The sequence below is a fragment of the Lepidochelys kempii genome, chromosome 3 (genome assembly GCF_965140285.1).
Source record: "Lepidochelys kempii isolate rLepKem1 chromosome 3, rLepKem1.hap1, whole genome shotgun sequence".
In the NCBI taxonomy this organism is placed as follows: domain Eukaryota; kingdom Metazoa; phylum Chordata; order Testudines; family Cheloniidae; genus Lepidochelys; species Lepidochelys kempii.
In genome coordinates, this window is record NC_136382.1 from 31,723,825 (window position 1) to 31,742,087 (window position 18,263).

An 18,263-nucleotide genomic window follows, 5' to 3' on the forward strand; every position below is an offset into this window, starting at 1 on the left:
AGAGGTAAAGTAATTTGTCCAAGGTCACACACCAGGTCAGTGGCAGAGTAAGGAATAGAATCCAGGTCCAACTCCCACTCCACTGGCTTATCCATTAGATCATATTTCTTCTCAAATACCAATGACTATTCAGAAAAGTTTTCTTTTAATGTATCTAACTAGCCTATTCAGTTTAAAGCTGCCTGGGCATTAAATTGATTTATATTTATTACTTCATGTGTACAGGAGTACAAAATTACAACAACTTTTTACCTCAGTTATTATAATTAGGTATCATAAACAAGATCATAAAGATTTAACAACAATTATACTATTATCTTTACTAGTCTTCAGCTCCGCATCCTAATCTGCAAAATTCTAATCACTCATCTAACCTGAAAGAACTAGATTTCTGTCCCAGTTTTAGCACTTCTTGATTAAATCACTGACTTTTTGTCTCTTGCTAGATCCTCTGGAACTAAGGAGCTGCTGCACTTTTTGCACACATTTCCATCCTGTCCCTCTTTCTTAGTTTTACTCCATAACCATGGAATAAACACACTTGGTTGTTGAGGATCAACATACTGTGAAACCGTTCCTTGTTCTATCGTAGGTTATATTGTAGACACATGCACGTCTCCCATTAGCATTAAAGTGTTACATGTGTGCATTGAGACGTTACCTCAATACCTATGAACCAAACCCTGTAAAAGGAGACAGTAATACTAGGACAATAATAATATTAGGCATTTCTATAGGGTTTTTCATCTAAAGATCTCAAAGTGCTTTACAGACAATCACTAATGAAGGCCTCACATGACCCTAGGATGACCAGATAGAAAGTGTGAAAAATTGGGACAGGGAATGGGGGGTAATAGGCACCTATATAAGACAAAGACCCAAATATCGGGACTGTCCCTATAAAATCAGGCTATCTGGTCACCCTACATCACCTCTATGAAGTGGTAAGACAAGAAGCTAAGTTCCCTTTATTCCTACTGGCCCACCTACCAGGAGCCATCCAGTAATACTACACATTGCTACGCCCAACATGAGGAGAGACAGTCTCTCCCACACTGCCTTTGTGGCTATGGGAGTAAGACAAAGCCATTTCTGTGAAGTGTAGGCTTGTTTGATAAGAACAAGCTACAGGATTTCAGTTACTGTAAGCTCTTGGGGACAGACCCTGTGCTTACAAAGTACCTAGTAGCTTGTGGATGGGACCAGAAGTTTAATAATCTAAGCATCATGAATGAGCAAAAATGAATTTTGGGCCAAAACCAAATGTTTTCAGATAAAATGATACATTTGTTACAAAGAAGTGGAAATACTGCCTCTCACCCTGTATATTCAGTCTATGGAATTCACAGCCACAGGAGGTCATATCAAATACTGTGTATGGAATTTAGAAAGGACATGATCGTTTTAGGCCCATTATTCACAATTGCAGTCAAGTGTGCAGGCAGTCTGATTACTGTATTGCATGGTTCAAACTACATGTTGATCACCTGGAAAGGGTGGAAAGGAATTCTTCCACACAACGGAGCTATGATCATTTACAGCAACTGAGGATCTGCCCCAGGTCACACTGCAAGTCAGCGTCTCCTATATTACACCTAGTCAATTGTGCAATCATGTACATAGGGTGACATCAATGGCGCCATCACAATTTACACCACCTGACGATCTACCCCTAAACGCTGTCTCTCGCCACCTGTAAAATAGAGAGAACAACTCACCTCCTGGGGTGTTGTGTGGATTAATTAGCTAATGATTGAACAATGTTATTAATGAGTAAAGTGCCTTTAATGTTTCTAGTTTATTTTTGTAATTGATCAGAATGTCAAGTACCAAGCTACAAAATGCTGTTGTCTCAGTTTGATAATATGTAAGCTGTAAATGGCACATCCCAGAGCTCATCAGCTGAACCAATGAGAAGGTTATGCCAATCTAATACTTGCACACTGTGTTCCTACAGATGAGTGTGCGTATACAACTCTTAGGAAAGGTTGCTGCGAAGTAACCATTTGACACACACACACTGATCAGCTGGTATCTTGCTGGCTTTTATCTGACTGTCTTTGTTTCAGGTGAGTGCTGTTTGACAAATAAATGAACTACTATAATTCAAGAGATCAGTGGTCTGAATACAGGATTGGGAGCCAAGAACTACTACTTGTGTTTGAGGACAAATGATTAGCTGCCTTCTGAAGCGGAAGTGTTTGTACAAGGATTGATCAACATGGTCAATGTTTCTACTATGTCATTTTAAATTACTTCTGTGATTCTCTCAGGGCCTGAACCAAAGACCACTGAAGTCAAGGGAAAGACTTCCCTTCACTTCAGAGGGTTTTAGACCAGGCCTTCTATCTCCACCCGGTCATGGTAAATAAGTCAAAATGTCAGATCCGACCTACGATCTCCTGAATGGCTTCCTGGTATAAAGACCTCTCCACCATTTTAAAGCCTCGTCAAAATAAATTTTAATCTAAGCTGTTTTATAGTGGATAGAAGGGAGAGGATGTTGGTTCTAAAGAATCTTTAATGGATTGTGTTTGAAAGGGCCAAATTCTTCCCAAATTCCAACCTATACTTTCTTCAAGTTACACCAGGAATAAATTTTAGTTTGTCAGAGGGCCAGCTGCCACCTGAGCACTGACTCATGGCCTGGGGTGGCTCTGTGGCACCTTGCCCCAGTTTCCCTCCTTGAACGCCTCAATGACTCACCGAAAGTCTTCTCTCCATGCAGTAACAACCCTTCTTAGGATCTGGTTTTATTAGCAAGGAGTTAAAAATAAACACAAAATAGCTTCCCCCTGAGCCTTAAATTGGGCAGAGACCCTTCTCCCTGAGGTACTGTCCCCAAACTCCCTGCTGTCTTCCCTGCAGGAGCCTTTCTCACTCTCCACCACAGCTTCCTCTTAAAGGGTCCAGTCCACTCTGTGACATAGCCCAATGTTATTATAGGTGAAGCATTAACCTCACCTGAGATGTTAAGGCACATTAGATAAAAAACATAAGAACGGCCCTACTGGGTCAGACCAAGGGTCCACCTAGCCCAGTATCCTGTCTTCCGACAGTGGCCAGTGCCCGGTGCCCCAGAGGGAATGAACAGAACAGGTAATCATCAAGTGATCCATCCGCTGTCTCTCATTCTCAGTTTCTGGCAAACAGAAATCTTCAGAACAAAAATTTGCTTTCCGTTGACTAGTGACTGACAGTTTGTTCAAGTGCCAGCCTCTAGAAAGACTTAATATTCATGTCCCACTTTCCTGGAATTTGTTCCCAAATGTTAGGAGGGTTTATTCTGCAGACAACTCTTTAATTCAAAAGGTTGCAAGGGACTGATCCTTGGAGGCCCTGTCCACATTATGGTTGAAACCATGCTAGCATCAGCTAAAGAATTACCAGGGTCCATGGTGAGAAGAGAAATGGGCATGGATGAGGATTTTTGCAGAGCTGGAGTTGAGGCAGTGTTGTCCATGGACAATGTTGCAGGGTTGGTAAGAGGCAGTTTTATACACATGGGACTTTGGGAGGAGAAAAGGCTTCAAAGTCAAGGATGACACCACAGTTCTGGAGAGTGAGGACCCCTGGAAGATGAGGGTCAAGGAGAGAGAGAGAAGAGAAGGAGCTGTGTCTGAGCATGAAGATAAAGTAAAAGGAAATCTGGCACATTTCTTTTGCCACTACATTTTCAGGAGTGGGGGCATCTTTTCTCCCTCTGATTCAGTCCCAGTAGTAGTGCCTTACACCTTCTTTCCAGGGCTTTGCAACTGCATCTTTATTTGAAGGTAGCTGGATACTCCAACATTAAAGTCCATTCTTTGTATGCATCTCCTCCCCCAGATTTCAGGCACTATGTGCCACTGATCCCAAGACAGTTCGTTCTGTGCAGTTGACCCCCCTGGCAGCTGGAATTCTATCTGTATGAAGGCACCACATTCTTCCACACTCAGGCTGCTATTTTCAGCATGGCCAGCTCTGACCTGCCCAATCAGTCTAGATCTCCTGCCAGACGTGAAACGTCTTAATGATTATTCTTTGGGCTGGGACTCTTGCATCTGTCCTTACTAATTTATGACAACAGCAGAACATGGAGCCCAGTGATTGCGTGCCCAGCTAGTTCTGTGCTAGAGATGTAGCTGTTGTGTGGATGGCTGCCCATTTGAAATTTGGCCAATGTTATAGTGCATTCTAGGAGTGCTGGAAGGCTGGACTTCAACCTCCCCTGTAAATAAACATTACTTACAGGGTGACGTTTTGTGAGTCCTTCGTACATTCCTTTCAGGTTCCAGGATTTACAACCTGATTTGGAAAGTGGGTTCTGCAAATTTTTTCTGTAATATTGTATTATTAACTAGCAATGGAGCTGAACCAGAATACAGGATTAAACTCCTTTGGACTTGTAGGAAATTCAGGCTCATCGCTGTTATTCATATAAGAAAAACAACTTACAATTGTTACTCCTCCATCCTGCCCGCACGCTGATTGCAACCATGCTGTCAACAAGTGAGATGAATCCCCATTGATGCTAGCTGGGCTTCCTGGAATGGAGTGGGTAGGGTTTTTAGCTTGCATAACTAGACAGAGGCTCAGTCTGAGGTGTTCGGATCCAGATCTGAACTTCCCCAAGGCTTGAGGAGGTTTGGGTAGGCTGCCCTGGAGCTGGCCTCAGCCAAGAAGTTTAGAGCTGCAACTGCTCCCTGGAGCTTGGGCCTGGTTTAGGTCTAGCGTGTAGATGATGGGCCTGAGAAAAGTCACATCCTGTCTGACACACGGGGCAGGGACACTTTATTATTATTAAAAATACAGTGGTGCCTTACAGCCCAACCAAGATTGGGGACCCATTGTGCTAGACACCATACACATACAGAGTGAAAGACAGTCCCTGCCTTGAAGAGCTTACAATCTGAATAGGCAGAAGGGAAACAGAGACACAGAATTGCCCAAAGCCAAACAGCTGGTCAGTGGCAGACCTGGGAATAAAATGTAGGTCTTCTGACTCCCAGTCCAGTGCCCTATCCACTGGAGCACCCAGCTTCCCCTGTCTTCTCTGTTATGTTTCCATACAGTGCCTGACCTTTGATCAGGGGTGCCAGAACAGGTGGGGCCAGGGGGCCATGGCCCTCCCACTTTTTACCAGCCATAAGGGTGATTGATGGAGGGGTGGAGGCAGAGAGGAGTGAGGAGGGGTGGGGTCATGGGGGGAAGAGGCAGTGCAGGGGTGGGGCAGAGAGGGGAAGGGGAGGCGCTAGGGCGGGGCCTTGGGAAAAGGTGGTGGGAATGGGCCTGTGGGGGCCCCCCCCATTTTTAGAGAGCTTCTGCCGCTCCTGCCTTTGATTGGCGTTGCTAAGTGTCACTGCGATTAAAAATACAAATAATAGTAATAATACAGATGTGAACATTCCCAGACTTGGAGGAGGCTCAAATTCTGTGCGCCAGTTCAGGCTCATCTCTGTCTATGCTTTCGTAGCACACTCATGCCCACAGTATCCGCGTGCCACAGTGAGTGGACAGGGAAAACGTGCTGTTCCCCTATTGGCCAAAACCAGGCTTAAAAATGTGCACAATTTCTTCTGTAAGGCAGAAAGGACCTTCCAGTCTGTAGAACCAAGACGTTGTAAAGAAAATACATTCCTTTCCCTTAAATCTTTGTCTAATAAAACTATTTGACCAACTATTTGTTTTTTTCACATCTGAAGACCAGCCTGGACAACAACAGCTTGTCTGTTAGCATTTAGAGAAAATCACTCCTAGAGTTGTGTGCTACTAATCCAAAGGGCCAAACAGATTACTTCAATCAAATAGCTCGAGTCCATTACTGAGCTGAATAATGCATTGTAGTTTGCCTGCAAGAAGATGCCAGTGATCCATTTGACAAGCCTCCTGGGAGAGATCTTACCCAAATGTTGTTAGTTAAACACATTGGGTTTTACAGTGACTAATTACCCAATTGCTATGGTGACAATCGTTTACTTATTTAGCCACAGCGATTTGGCAGCAACTGCAAGGACGTGAAATGATTTTTATTTAAACTCACACACAGTGGGTAATACTTCTTAAAGAGATACATGTAAAAGACATCTTGTGTGGCAAATGATGAAATCCAATGAACATGTGAAATAGAGTAATTGATGGATTGCTGACATAATGATATTTTTATTAATACCTGACAATTAAGAGAAACAATGACTCTTGCAGAAACATCTACCAGTGTATGCAGTTAGTCTAGGTAACAGCATGTTCCTATCATTCTTACCCTTGTCCCTTCTCCATTTGTTTATTACACCTGCCTATTTTGTCTTGTCTTAAAAGAGGCCCACATCAGATTCCCCCTCAAGGACATCTTTGGGGCAAGGACCCAAAGAGTTTGTACTGAGCCCAGCACAATGGGGTTAGAATTCTGAGCGGAGCCTTTGAACACTATGGGAATACAAATAGATAAGTGATCATTAAAACTGAAATATTTGGAATAATTCTGGGGGGGAAATCCCCTCTGTGTTCAGCACCCGAACGGTAGAAAAGCAAATATGTGCCCTTCAATATTAGGTTCAGCTGTGTTTCCAGTGGGCCAATACCTGTGGTGCTTGCTGTCTCTGTTGTTATTCAGGCAAACTCCCAGTTAGTCATATCTACACTGGCCAAAATGAGACCCCACAATTCACTAATGCTGCTGCTCCAAAAGTGGAAACTGTCACGTAGACATGGCTTGGGCATTTTTACCACCATGTCATCTAAGCCTGCGCTGAATAGCATTAGATAATGTGGAGGTAGAAACACACAACAACCCATTGAGTTGTCTGCAATACAATACTGCTTCCACCATTTCTGCCACTGGTAGAGGTATAGCAGGGTCAATTCCAGTTTCTGTTTTTGTCAGTGCAGATGCATCCATTGACTTCAAAGGGGGATGCTTGAGTCAGGTCTGAGTATATATTAAAACCTAAGTAAGGACCTCAGAATCTGACCCATATTTAGGACATCAGCAGAGGAACAACCCATCTACCCCCAACTTTTGGATCCAGTATTATGACGAGAGCTGCATTACACGAGTGAGGTATTTTAACCCTGCCACTGTCAGCACGGAAATGAATGCGGTGCAGGTCTCCATGCTCTGAAATCTCAAACTGTTCAGGAACAATTGGTGGATTGCTAAATACATGCCGAAAGGCCCATTTTCCATTATAGTTTGTACACTGTGTAGCTCAGACTTTACAACAAAGTATTTCCTCGACACTTCTCTATTCTTAGTCTGTACAGCGAGAGTTAATTCAGCCGGAAAAATGTGAAGCATTTCCCCTCAAGGGAAAGCAGGTGATTGCATGCTAAAAGGATTAATTAGATGCAACAGCTTCCCACTGCACCTGTTACTACAGATATGTAGTTCATTTCCCCCACGCCCACCTCTTCCTTTGCAGTTACCAACATGTAGTTCCTCCTTTGCCCCAGTTTGAGCTATTATTGGCTTATTGGACTGCCCCCAGCCACCCAGCTCCTTCACTTCCATTCCACCCAGGCATTTGCCTCCATCACAGAAGCTTCCTTTGCTTGTGCTTGAGGCCAGCTTAGCTCAGTTTAGAACAAGACCATACCTCTAAGCCTGCCATGGTCTGACTATGGACCAAAGACACAGGACTTGTTTATACCAGAGAAGTGCACTGGTTTATTTACATTGATTAAAAAGCCTATTGGTAAGGTACTAACACAAGATAAACGTATCTAAGCAAGGGGTCAGTGCCTCCATATAAGGGGTTTTAACGATATCCATTTCCCTAATATATACAAGGCCTGATACTGCTTCTGTAGAAGTGGCAGGACACCCATTTACTTTAATTGGAGCAGGCCCAAAATAAGGGACAAAAGAAAACCTAAGATCCCAGGAAGCTTAAAGCTATTTTGTTAACATTGTTAACATATTTACATTTCCCTCTAACCTCAGCTTCAGGACTCCATGGTAGTGAGATAAATAATTTATAAGAATCAATTTATAAGAACACCAGGTTTGTGATGAAGGTAAATGTATGTATGAAACAAGAGGCATCTCTCATAATGAAGAGACAATTGAGAAATGGGCTCAGCTTGCTTATGCTGTGACCTATAACAATCATTCATGTGACCACTTGTCCTTTGGTCTCCTGCGAAACACAGTATCACAGAATCGACGGGGTCTGTCTAAATCAAGCTGGCAGAATGTGTGAGTTCATTTGTTTAAGCAAGGTGAACTTGAGGTGATCAACAGGGATGTGGCATGCAAGTCTGAACTAACAAATGTGTACATAACTTCAGTCCAGTTCAAGAGATGGGAAATGAATTAGTACAGCTATTGCATGCAAAATTAGTGCTTCTGAAATTACCCTTAAAAACCAAACTCTGTCTAGCTACTTACACATTATCTAGCTAGCTAACCTCCTCAGCAAAATATCGGCATTCTTCCCAATCATTAATGGATGTTAAAATCACAACACTCCTGTGAGGTAGGGAAGTATTATCCCCATTTTACAGATTAGGAACCACAACACAGGGTAGATTAAGTGATTTACTCAGGGTTGCACAATGAGTCTATCATAGAGCTAGGAACTGAACCCAAGTCTCTAGAGTCATAGCTCAGGGCCCGATCCACTAGACCATGCTACGTAGCTGCCAGTAAAAGAGATGAGATGGGAAGAGATGAGAAAGTTGTATTCAAATCCAGTTAGGTTTAGAGATTTAGGTTTATTCAAATCCAGATTTTACAGTGCTAAAATCTGTCTAAAGTGTTCGATCCTAAATAGCTGAGATCTCAGGAGATAATCTAATCCGATGACATTCTGGCCATCTTGAATAGTAAAAGTTTCATGAGATCAGATGTTCTTGAGAGCTTTCAACCACTTCCAGCCTGGACCTGGGAAACAAACACCTTCCTCTCGGACTCCAAACTAGAGCGGGGGCTTGAATGGGGGGGATTTTGGGTTCAAGTCCTGTTGATGTAAAATATGCTTGTATACAAGTAAGGCACCTAGAGTGCTGTACAGTTTGTCTGCATTTCTCCCACTGTTTCTGAAATGTGCAACACTGACAGCTGTATGCTGGCAAGAGAGTCCAGCTTCTCAGCAAATGTGCAGTCTAAAGACCTCGCACATAGAAGTGGCAATGAAAAGCCTTTATCTTACATTAGGAAAGGCCCATCATGTACCGTGCACCGCATCAGGGCTTTGTGCAGGGCCTTATTCACCATTTGGATATAATTTGTCAGACTTAAAAGGGAGACTCCATGGAAAGCGTAGTCCAACAGGACTAGATCAACTGCACAGTCTGTTAGCATACAGTCTGATCATATGAGACATACCATATTCCACCTACTTGAAAGCTGCCCGCCCAGTGTACTGCAAAGCTTGCAAGGAGCCAGATGCTGTTGCTGGCGGAAATACTTTCACAACTCGAGTCTTTGCATCTTTCACAGCTCTCCCTCCCCTAGGAAGAAGGGAGAAAGAGATTGTGTTGAAGTGCATGAAATGTAAAACTCCACCTGGTTTGATTTTAGATCCCATCTTTTTAAACAAAACAAATCTCTTATTTTAAAGAGCTGAGCTAGGGAAAAAATAAATGTTTAAAATAACATTGTGGTGCAGTAATATCCAACACATGCTGAATGATACTGTAAAGACGATGGCTCAGCTGAATATCTGAAACTTCTCTGTACTAATTTATAAAGCAGTTTCTGTTGGAGTATTAAACCCCAGCACTAGGTCAAATTCTAGCTCAAGTAATTACATGCTTAATCCCAGCTGTAGTTTTCCTTCACTTCCTGTCCTAAACCCTTTTGTAGGATTGCTTTTCAGTAAGAAAGACCTGATCTTGCAAACTGCCAAGTGCCCTCAATTCCCATTAATGTCAATAAAAGATGGGAATGCTCAGTACCTTGCAGGATCAGACTCTAAAATGGCAGCACAAAAATATCCAAAGAAGTGCCTTAAATGGAATAATGATACTAATTCAAGAGTTCCTGGCTCCCAGTCTTGTGTAAGGTCTAATGGGGTGAGCACATCTCTCTCTCTCTCCCCTCAACAGTTGTTTTTCTTGATTTAGCTTGTAGCAGTGAAGCCAACTCCTTTCCCTTTTTGTAGCAGAATGATACTTGCTTTGCACTCAGGAACAGCTTTTTCTATGCCTTGTATGTTATAACACATCAGGTTGGGACAATGTTCAGAATCACAGGAAGTGAGAGATCTCTGCATTCAGAGCAACATTCTAAAGTGCTTTGGAAATTACTGGCTTAATTGAAAGGCAAAGTTGAATCTGATTTTCAGAAAGACTATGCACTCACAACTTCAGCTGAAATCAACCAGATCTGAAAACCAGGCCCAAATGCCAAACCTCCTCCTTTTCTCATGCAATCACTCTCTTATTTGAATGATGGTGAAGTTAGGGTCTGCCTTATGTACATACAAGTTAATACTAGAAAGGCAGATTAATAAATAAACCTTGCGCACTGAAGGATGACTGTAGTCGAGGCAGCTTGCAATAGGAAAGCTGAAGATTTTTCCCGCTTACTCTGTGAGGTCCAAATCTTTTATTAAAGAAAAAGGTGAGTGTTCGAGCTAAAAATGCCCCTTTTTAAAAATGACAATGTAAACTTTTTAACCTCTTATGCCATTCAGCTGGCTATTTTCTATACTCATCTTTTAGTCTATGACAGCTAAACATTCTTGGTCAAATGACTCAGAAACTTGAAGAGAGGGGCATTTCAAGAAGAGAGTCTTAGTGAGCAACAAGAAGAGATTTCTTCTGAATCCTCTAACATCAAGGACATTTCCATTGTTTCCCAATGTTGTTGATAAGAAAACCCCTTAACATTCCAGAGTTCCTGTACTTTGATGGGCACCCAGCACTCATAAACCAGGCGTGCACAGTCTTTACTGGCATTCTGTTCAAAATACTGTAAGTAGCACAGAAGGAGAAGAATTTTACACTCACAAGATGGCATTTCAGACTGAACTAGTTACCTGAGCACTGTCATGAGATAAGTCTCTTCCATGGATTGTCTGACTTAAAACATTCACCCTAGAAATCTTCTGGTGGAAACAAGTTCCTGAAAAAAACCCAGAATGGTGAATATTAACTTCCTTCCTAGCCTCTGACCTTGGCTATGCAGAAGAGATCACACTTTACTGACAGACCCATTATCCTACGAAACAAGCAACCCTTGTGACATTGTTCTGTGTTCGTTCAGCACCTAGCAAAATGGGGTCCGGGTCCAGGACTGGGGCCCCTAGGCGCTATGGTAATACGAATGATAATAGCACGGCCCTGAGTGACATCTCATTTTGGTGCCACAAACAGGTTGTGCTTTTTCCATCTCCATGCTGCCGAAAGGCCAGCAGAACTCAAAAGGTGCACCTGAGTCATGCAGTCTGGGGCTCCTCAGATGATGCCTGCCTCTGAAAGCCCATACCTGTCTTGCATGCTCCCACCTGGCTTCCTTTTCTCCCCACACACACACAGGGAGAAGCTGCAGGGTCTGAGTGAAGTGCACTGCTGCTGCAGACATAGCTGACCCTCATCCCTGCTTTCTGCCTGGCCAGAGCCAGATCTGTGCACAGAGGAGTCCCTCCAGGCATAGAGCCAAAGGGCATGATCTGTCAGAGTTAGAACTCCCGAATATGGCTCACAGGAAAGAGATGTGAGGCCAGATTCTGCTCTCCATAAAAGCCTATGGGAATTTGACCACTGACTTCAATGGGGAGCAGGATCAAGCCCAACAGATATCAATTTTATAATCACCTTTTACTGCAACGGCACTTTATGCTTGGAATAGGGGATCTGATGCAGTCTGGACATCATTGGCCTAAGCAATTGCCTTTTCTCTCTGCACTCCCCACACCTGTCTATAGGGAAACACTGGAAGCAGGGAGCTGAGGAGAGAGGAGGAGCAGCCAATCTGAGGGGAGCTGGTTATTATTTTAAAATACAAGCCCCCAGTCAGTGTTTTCCAATATGGACGACTCCCGTAACAGAGAGGATAGATGAGAGTTCTGCTGGCAGTCACAGTTCTCTGCTGTTCTGATGGGTGAGGTCTGGGGTACATCCACCCTGTTTGACCCTCAAACCCTCTTACAAAAAAATCCTGGCAATAAGATGGCATGGTAGCCATCTGTCCATCCACTCGTGTATTCCCCTTCATCATCTTGTTCTTCATTCCTGTAAGTCCAAAAGAGCCTATTTGGCAAGTGCCACTTTGACCATATAGTGACATTAGTGGTTTTGAGGAATCACAGAAAAATAAAACAGTCACTCCCAGGCTGATAGAAACTAGCGAGGTGCTTTGGGCAAAAGGGAGTTAAGCACACACAGATATGGATATTGGGGTATAAGTGATTGTACTAGAAGAAACAAACATCAGATTTCAAGTGTTGCCTATAAGGTCAATCAATATATTAGCAATGGAACATAGGGAGAGATTTACAAAGGTGACTTAGATCAGTGGCTCTCAACCTTTCCAGACTCCTGTACCCCTTTCAGGAGTCTGATTTGTCTTGTATACCCCAAGTTTCACCTCACTTCAAAACTACCTGCTTACAACATCAGACATAAAAATACAGAAGTGTCACAGCACACTATTACTGAAAATTGCTTCATTCTCATTTTTACCATATAACTATAAAATAAATCAACAGGAATATAAATATTGTACTTACATTTCAGTGTATAGTATATAGAGCAGTATAAACAAGTCATTGTCTGTATGAAATTTTAGTTTGTACTGACTTCGCTAGTGCTTTTTATGTAGCCTGTTGTAAAACTCGGCAAATATCTAGATGAGTTGATGTACCCCCAGAAGACCTCTGTGTATTCCTAGGGGTACACATACCCCTGTATGAGAACCATTGACTTACATGGTCAATTCTCATTGACTTTCACTGGCAGCTGGGTGCCCACCTGCCCTTTGTGCCTTTGAAAATCTACCCCTTAATTTTCAAGTCTTGGTGGAAAGAAAAAGAAAGGGTCTTTATGGAAAGGAAATGTCACACTATTCAGCAGTTGCATGCAGCACAGCATCGAATCATTACTGTAGAATACTGAAATACTTTTTTGGCTGGAGTATTGTCATTTGCAACATAATAAGCAGCAAATGGCTTTAAACTGCGATATATTTTAATCCCTTTTTACACGTAGTTTACCTGCATAGGCATCCCATCCAAATGAATCTGAAAGCCCTGCCCTAGAGTAAAGAGTAGCCTGTTTCCATAAGGATAGCTAGGACATGATCCGGGAGTTTTCAGTCTTTCAGAAAGCTGAGAAGATCTACGAATTAATAACTGCTGTGAGTTAGAAGATGCCTCACATGAGTTTTACGAATGGTTGGAGCCTGAACACAACGCCATTGCCAGCCTCTGAAGAGGAGTTTAGCAGTGATCCCCCTTTTTGTGTGCCTGTGTGTACATTCCAGCTGGAGAGAAAGAGAGAGAGTCAACAAACAGCAGCCCCAGCTTGGCGCAGCACTCACCCTGGCTGAAAAGATGGAGCAAAAGGAGGAATTTGCTCACTTCTTCTCGTTAAAAGATTGAAAGACAGGTTTTGTCCCTGATCTCTGGGATGCCCTTCCACTCAGGGAGGAATGCACCCCGTTAGCACCACACAAAAAGAATTTCAAGCTGCAGCCCTCAGGAGACGGAGCAACAATTACATTTGGAAAGGGACAGAAATGCTTCTTTACAGCATGTCAATAAAATGGAGCAAGAGAACACAGCTGAGCACAACATCCCAGCGCGTACACAGGGCAGGGGATCCTGGCAGTGTGTTTACACAAGGTAAAAGAACCAAGCAATGTCATTTACGGTATGTGTAGGCCCTGTCCTCTGGGGGCAGGGCATCCAAAACTCCCATGAGGCCAAATACTGAGGTGCTTCCTCTGTTTTTAATGACTATTTACGCGGGTATAGGTGTCTTCCCTGAGAAAGGACTAAGTGAAAGTGGAGAGATGGATCCACAGCTAGCGTAAGTTGTCATAGTTCCACTGAAGTCAGTGAAGCTATGACAACGTCCATCAGACATCAGCTGGGGATCTGGCCCTGAGTAAGGACCTCAGAATTTGGCCCACTGACATTAGTGGGAGGCCAGGTTGTTCAGTACCTCCCAGGATCAGAACCCTTGTGACTACAAACAAGCGCACATGGTATAAAGCTATGAATTCACAATAACAGAGGAACAGGCCAATTGTATTATTTATTCATTCATTCATTCACATTTGTGCTCGACCGTAATGAAAAAGCACCCATCCATTGTGCTGGGTGCCCTTGAAAATCTTTTTAAAATACACCAGTAAACAAACAGCCTAGATCAAACCAAGCGACAACATAAATTAATCATCCTCCCTGCCCCAACAATGCTCAGCAGAGTCCCACACTACTGTTATCTAGCCCACCTAATTGCTAGCTCCCCATAGGCAAGGAGGGAAGGGAACCTGAATTTGGCTCCTGTAAAGCTGTTCTATGGAAAATCATGAATGTCCACAGAGAGTTCATACACACCTGCTTATACTATTATAAAAGAAGGCTGTATTTACTATTTTCTGATGAAGTGGAGTAGCAGATCTGCTCTGCTCAGTGACTTCAGATCATCTGTAGACCTTTTTCATCAACAGGAAGTTATATTCTTGAAGGACAGTTTAACTAGGAGTCCAATTCTTTAAAGCACAGCACAGATCTATTTATGTTACCTAGGATACTAAAAATTCTAAGCTTGACCTCGATCTGCCTGACTTGTAAGAGCTGGTGTGTAGTGGCAACAACAACCTCAGCCCACAAAGAGACTGACTGCCTTCTGGCCAACTGTGATAACGGAATCCAGCAAGAACTACATCCAGGCCTCCTTGCCAAAAGGAAGGTCTCCACAAACCAGGGGATTTCAAGGAAAGGCAAAATGATGAGAATGCTCGGAATCAATCTTTGTACCATTTTATACTGTGTTTTGTTTTGAAATTATGTATTCCTGTCTCCCCAGCTGGTGACAACACCACCATCTTTCCCAGCACTCAGATCCTTTCGCTGTTGCTGTCTCCCTTTTCCCAACAACTACCTCTGCTTTATCTAGGTCTTCATACACTCTAAAAGTACCAGGACTTAAAGGGACACACCACGGAACAGCTGCTGACTGACCACTCATTCTTACTACCCTTAAGGAGCAATCACCCTGTTACAAAGGGGAAGTAGCAGCCTCACAGAGGCTGTTCTCCCTCCTACCCCTACTCTGCTCCTTGCAATACAGTAGACCATGCTGGGAAATAAGGGACCCTCCTTACACCCTCTTACTTCCCTACCTGGGGAGAGTGAAAATTTTGCCCTTGAAAGATATTTTAATTTGAATGATATCTAGTGATTTGTCAATCAAACAAACATTCCATTCCCAGCAACAAAGAATGAAATGAGAACTTGAGGAAATCCGTGACTAGCAGGACCACAGATACATATTTCAGTTTTTCCTGGCCCTCATTCTCAAATGGGTGTGTGTCAAATGGGCCTTTATGCAAATATATTTTCAGTCTCCTTTTGTGCAAGACTACCACCACTCAGCTCCATATCAAGGATTAGCTGCATTTCACAACAGTTCATCTTCATAGTACAGAACTTGGGGAAACTCCAGGGTGTTTACCAGGCTGTGGAGGACATGGGGTGGTAGTAAGCCCTCAGGTGGCAAGTTCTGGATATGCCTTTTGGTGCAAATTACTTGGGAACACGTATCCAACTGCGTTCTCCTTTGAACTGTGACATTCCAGAGGCACTGCTCTTTATGTTGTTTGGTCACAATGTAGAAAGTGTACACATACCTTTGTTCCTCTGAGGAACCTTCTACATTGTTTCTGAACAAATATACTATAGCCCTGCAGTGGAAAACAAAGGGTCTGTTGGTTTCTGAGCACTAGTAGTACACCTCAGAAGACACAAGGAAGAAATGTTTATTCAGATCTGATCTGGTTTGCTCACACATGCCATTTTGCATACACCTTGGGACCCACTGCCAGTGAAATCACTTTTTTCCCCCATAGACCTTGGCTATGGGCTACATCCTTCAGTCCTTACTTTGAGCGACTGCCAGGAGCAAAAATCCCCAACAGATGGAGACGGGACACTAGATGGGGAAGACTCTGAGTTACTATAGAGAATTCTTTCCCAGGTATCTGCCTGATTGGTCCTGCCCACATGCTCGGGGTCGAACCGATCGCCATATTTGGGGTCAGGAAGGAATTTTTCACCCAGTCAGATTGGCAGGCTTTTTGCCTTCCTCTGCAGCATGGGGCATGGGTCACTTGTAGGTTTAAACTATGTAAATGGTGAATTCTCTGTAACTTGAAGTCATTAAACCATGATTTGAGGACTTCAGTAACTCAGCCAGAGGTTAGGGGTCTATTTCAGAAGTGGGGTGAGGTTCTGTGCAACGTGCAGGTCAGATTCACTAGATGATAATGATGATCCTTCTTACCTTAAAGTCTATGAGCAACACTCTTATGTGAGTCAATGGGTGTTTGGACAGAGAGAGAGAGCTATAGGATTTGGCCACATAAATAGAGGTCCACTTTCTACCCTTATAATTTATACATTGACACAAGTTAGATCTTTCATTCTACTTCTATATTCTAAATAGAGATTTTATCAATAGCGACTTTCTATATCATTATGTTTGATCTCATATAAGATCAGACTAAGGAGAGAGAAGGTAGGAAGGGCTGCCTAGCCTAAAGAAACTGACCCAACCCAGGCCTCTTGTGTCAGAACAGACTAAGCAGAGTGAGTTCTGGATTTTGTTGTTTTTCAAAGATTCTGTAACTCTCTCATGTGTTTTATTAAGGCTATGTCTACACTAGCACGTTTGTTGGTAAACCTTTTTTCGATCAGGAGTGTGTGAAAAAAATACACCCTGACCGACATAAGTTTCACCAAGAGAAGCGCAGGTGTGGACAGTGCCATGTCGGTGGGAGACGCTCTCCTGCTGACATTGTGACCACCACTCACTGGGGGTGGTTTAATTATGCCGACATGAGAGCTCTCTTCCGCCAGCATAGAGCATGTGCGTGGGAGAACTTACAGTGGGGCAGCTGCAGCGGTCCAGCTGTGCCGTTGTAAGGTCTGCAGTGTACACATAGCCTAAGAGTAAAGTGTCTGTGGTTAAGAAATTCCTTTGCTAGGCCTGTGTTCCCTTGCTTTCCTGCCATGTTGGCCCTGAAGGTTTTAACGAGAAATCAGAGTTCCCAGAGCCAGGTGATCAATGGAAGGGAACATATCTAAATAATTGGGGACTCAGGAGAGCTGGGTCATTGGCCTGGAGGACAGAGGTAGCTGAACTGTGGGATCCCACTGCTCTAAAAGGGTGTCAAACATGGGGTGTGCTCCTGGGAGTATGCCTGACAGACCCATAACTGGGAACCATACCAGTCACTACTCAGACTCAGAGGGGCTTAGAAGCACCTGGGGCAGGATTTGGGTCTGTTTATTATGGACTGGTGTCTATCCAAAAGTGAGAACGGGGCCAGGTTGTAATAGGATTAGACATTGTTTTGTGTAGTGTAAGCCCATTTTTTATACCAGTTCAGAGGAGCTGCTACTGAAAACCATTTTTCGTAATGGTCAATTTGCTAGGGCAGATCAGGCTTAAGAAGAATTTGTATGACTAGCCCGTACACTATCCATCTGGAGATCTATAACAGCCATATGAAGCCAAAGTATGAGGTTTTGGCTAGATCTGATGCATCTGGGGTGTGAAACACAGCACATATTTAAAAGGAGATAATATGAAACAATTTATTGTCCCCTGGAGAAATGTGAACCAAGAATCAATGCATATTTTGATTTGTAATTTATACTACACTCTTTTTATGAGTTACTGTGTGATCTTATTTTCTCAGTCTGTTTGGCTTTTTAGTAATTATCTGATTCACATTTTAGAAAGGGCAATTTCGAAAGAGCTCCTTTCTTACAGTCTAAAATCCATAATTATTCTGCAATTAATCTGACCAGTGTCCTGGTTATGTTCAAGAGTCCAAATATGTTGTATAGACAGCTTGATTTTTGTCCTGCCCTTAAAGTAACTGAAATTGAAAGCATCAGAGAATATGAAAACATTGTGCTGGGGGAAGAGTGAAGAGGAAAGGGCCATATTTCTCTGGACTAAGTTTAAGTTCGAATCTAAAGTTTTTGCTTTGAGTTCCTCTCTCCTTTCACTTTATAGTCCAGGCTCTCTCTCTCTCACTCACTCTCTCTCTCTCTCTCACACACACACACACAAATAAAAAAAAATCCATGTTTATTTGT

At 43.1% G+C, this 18,263-nt stretch overlaps 1 long non-coding RNA gene across 1 annotated transcript in view; it reads right to left on the reverse strand.

Moving 5' to 3' along the window:
• Positions 1-14,569, reverse strand: part of LOC140908140 (uncharacterized) — a 31,870-nt gene extending 17,301 nt beyond the window's left edge. Inside the window, exons 1-3 of the long non-coding RNA XR_012157774.2 lie at positions 14,490-14,569; positions 10,965-11,050; positions 9,322-9,432 (exon numbers count right to left, since the gene is read on the reverse strand). This is a non-coding gene — a long non-coding RNA (uncharacterized LOC140908140). The remainder of the gene's footprint in view (positions 1-9,321; positions 9,433-10,964; positions 11,051-14,489) is intronic.
• Positions 14,570-18,263: the final 3,694 nt, after the last annotated feature.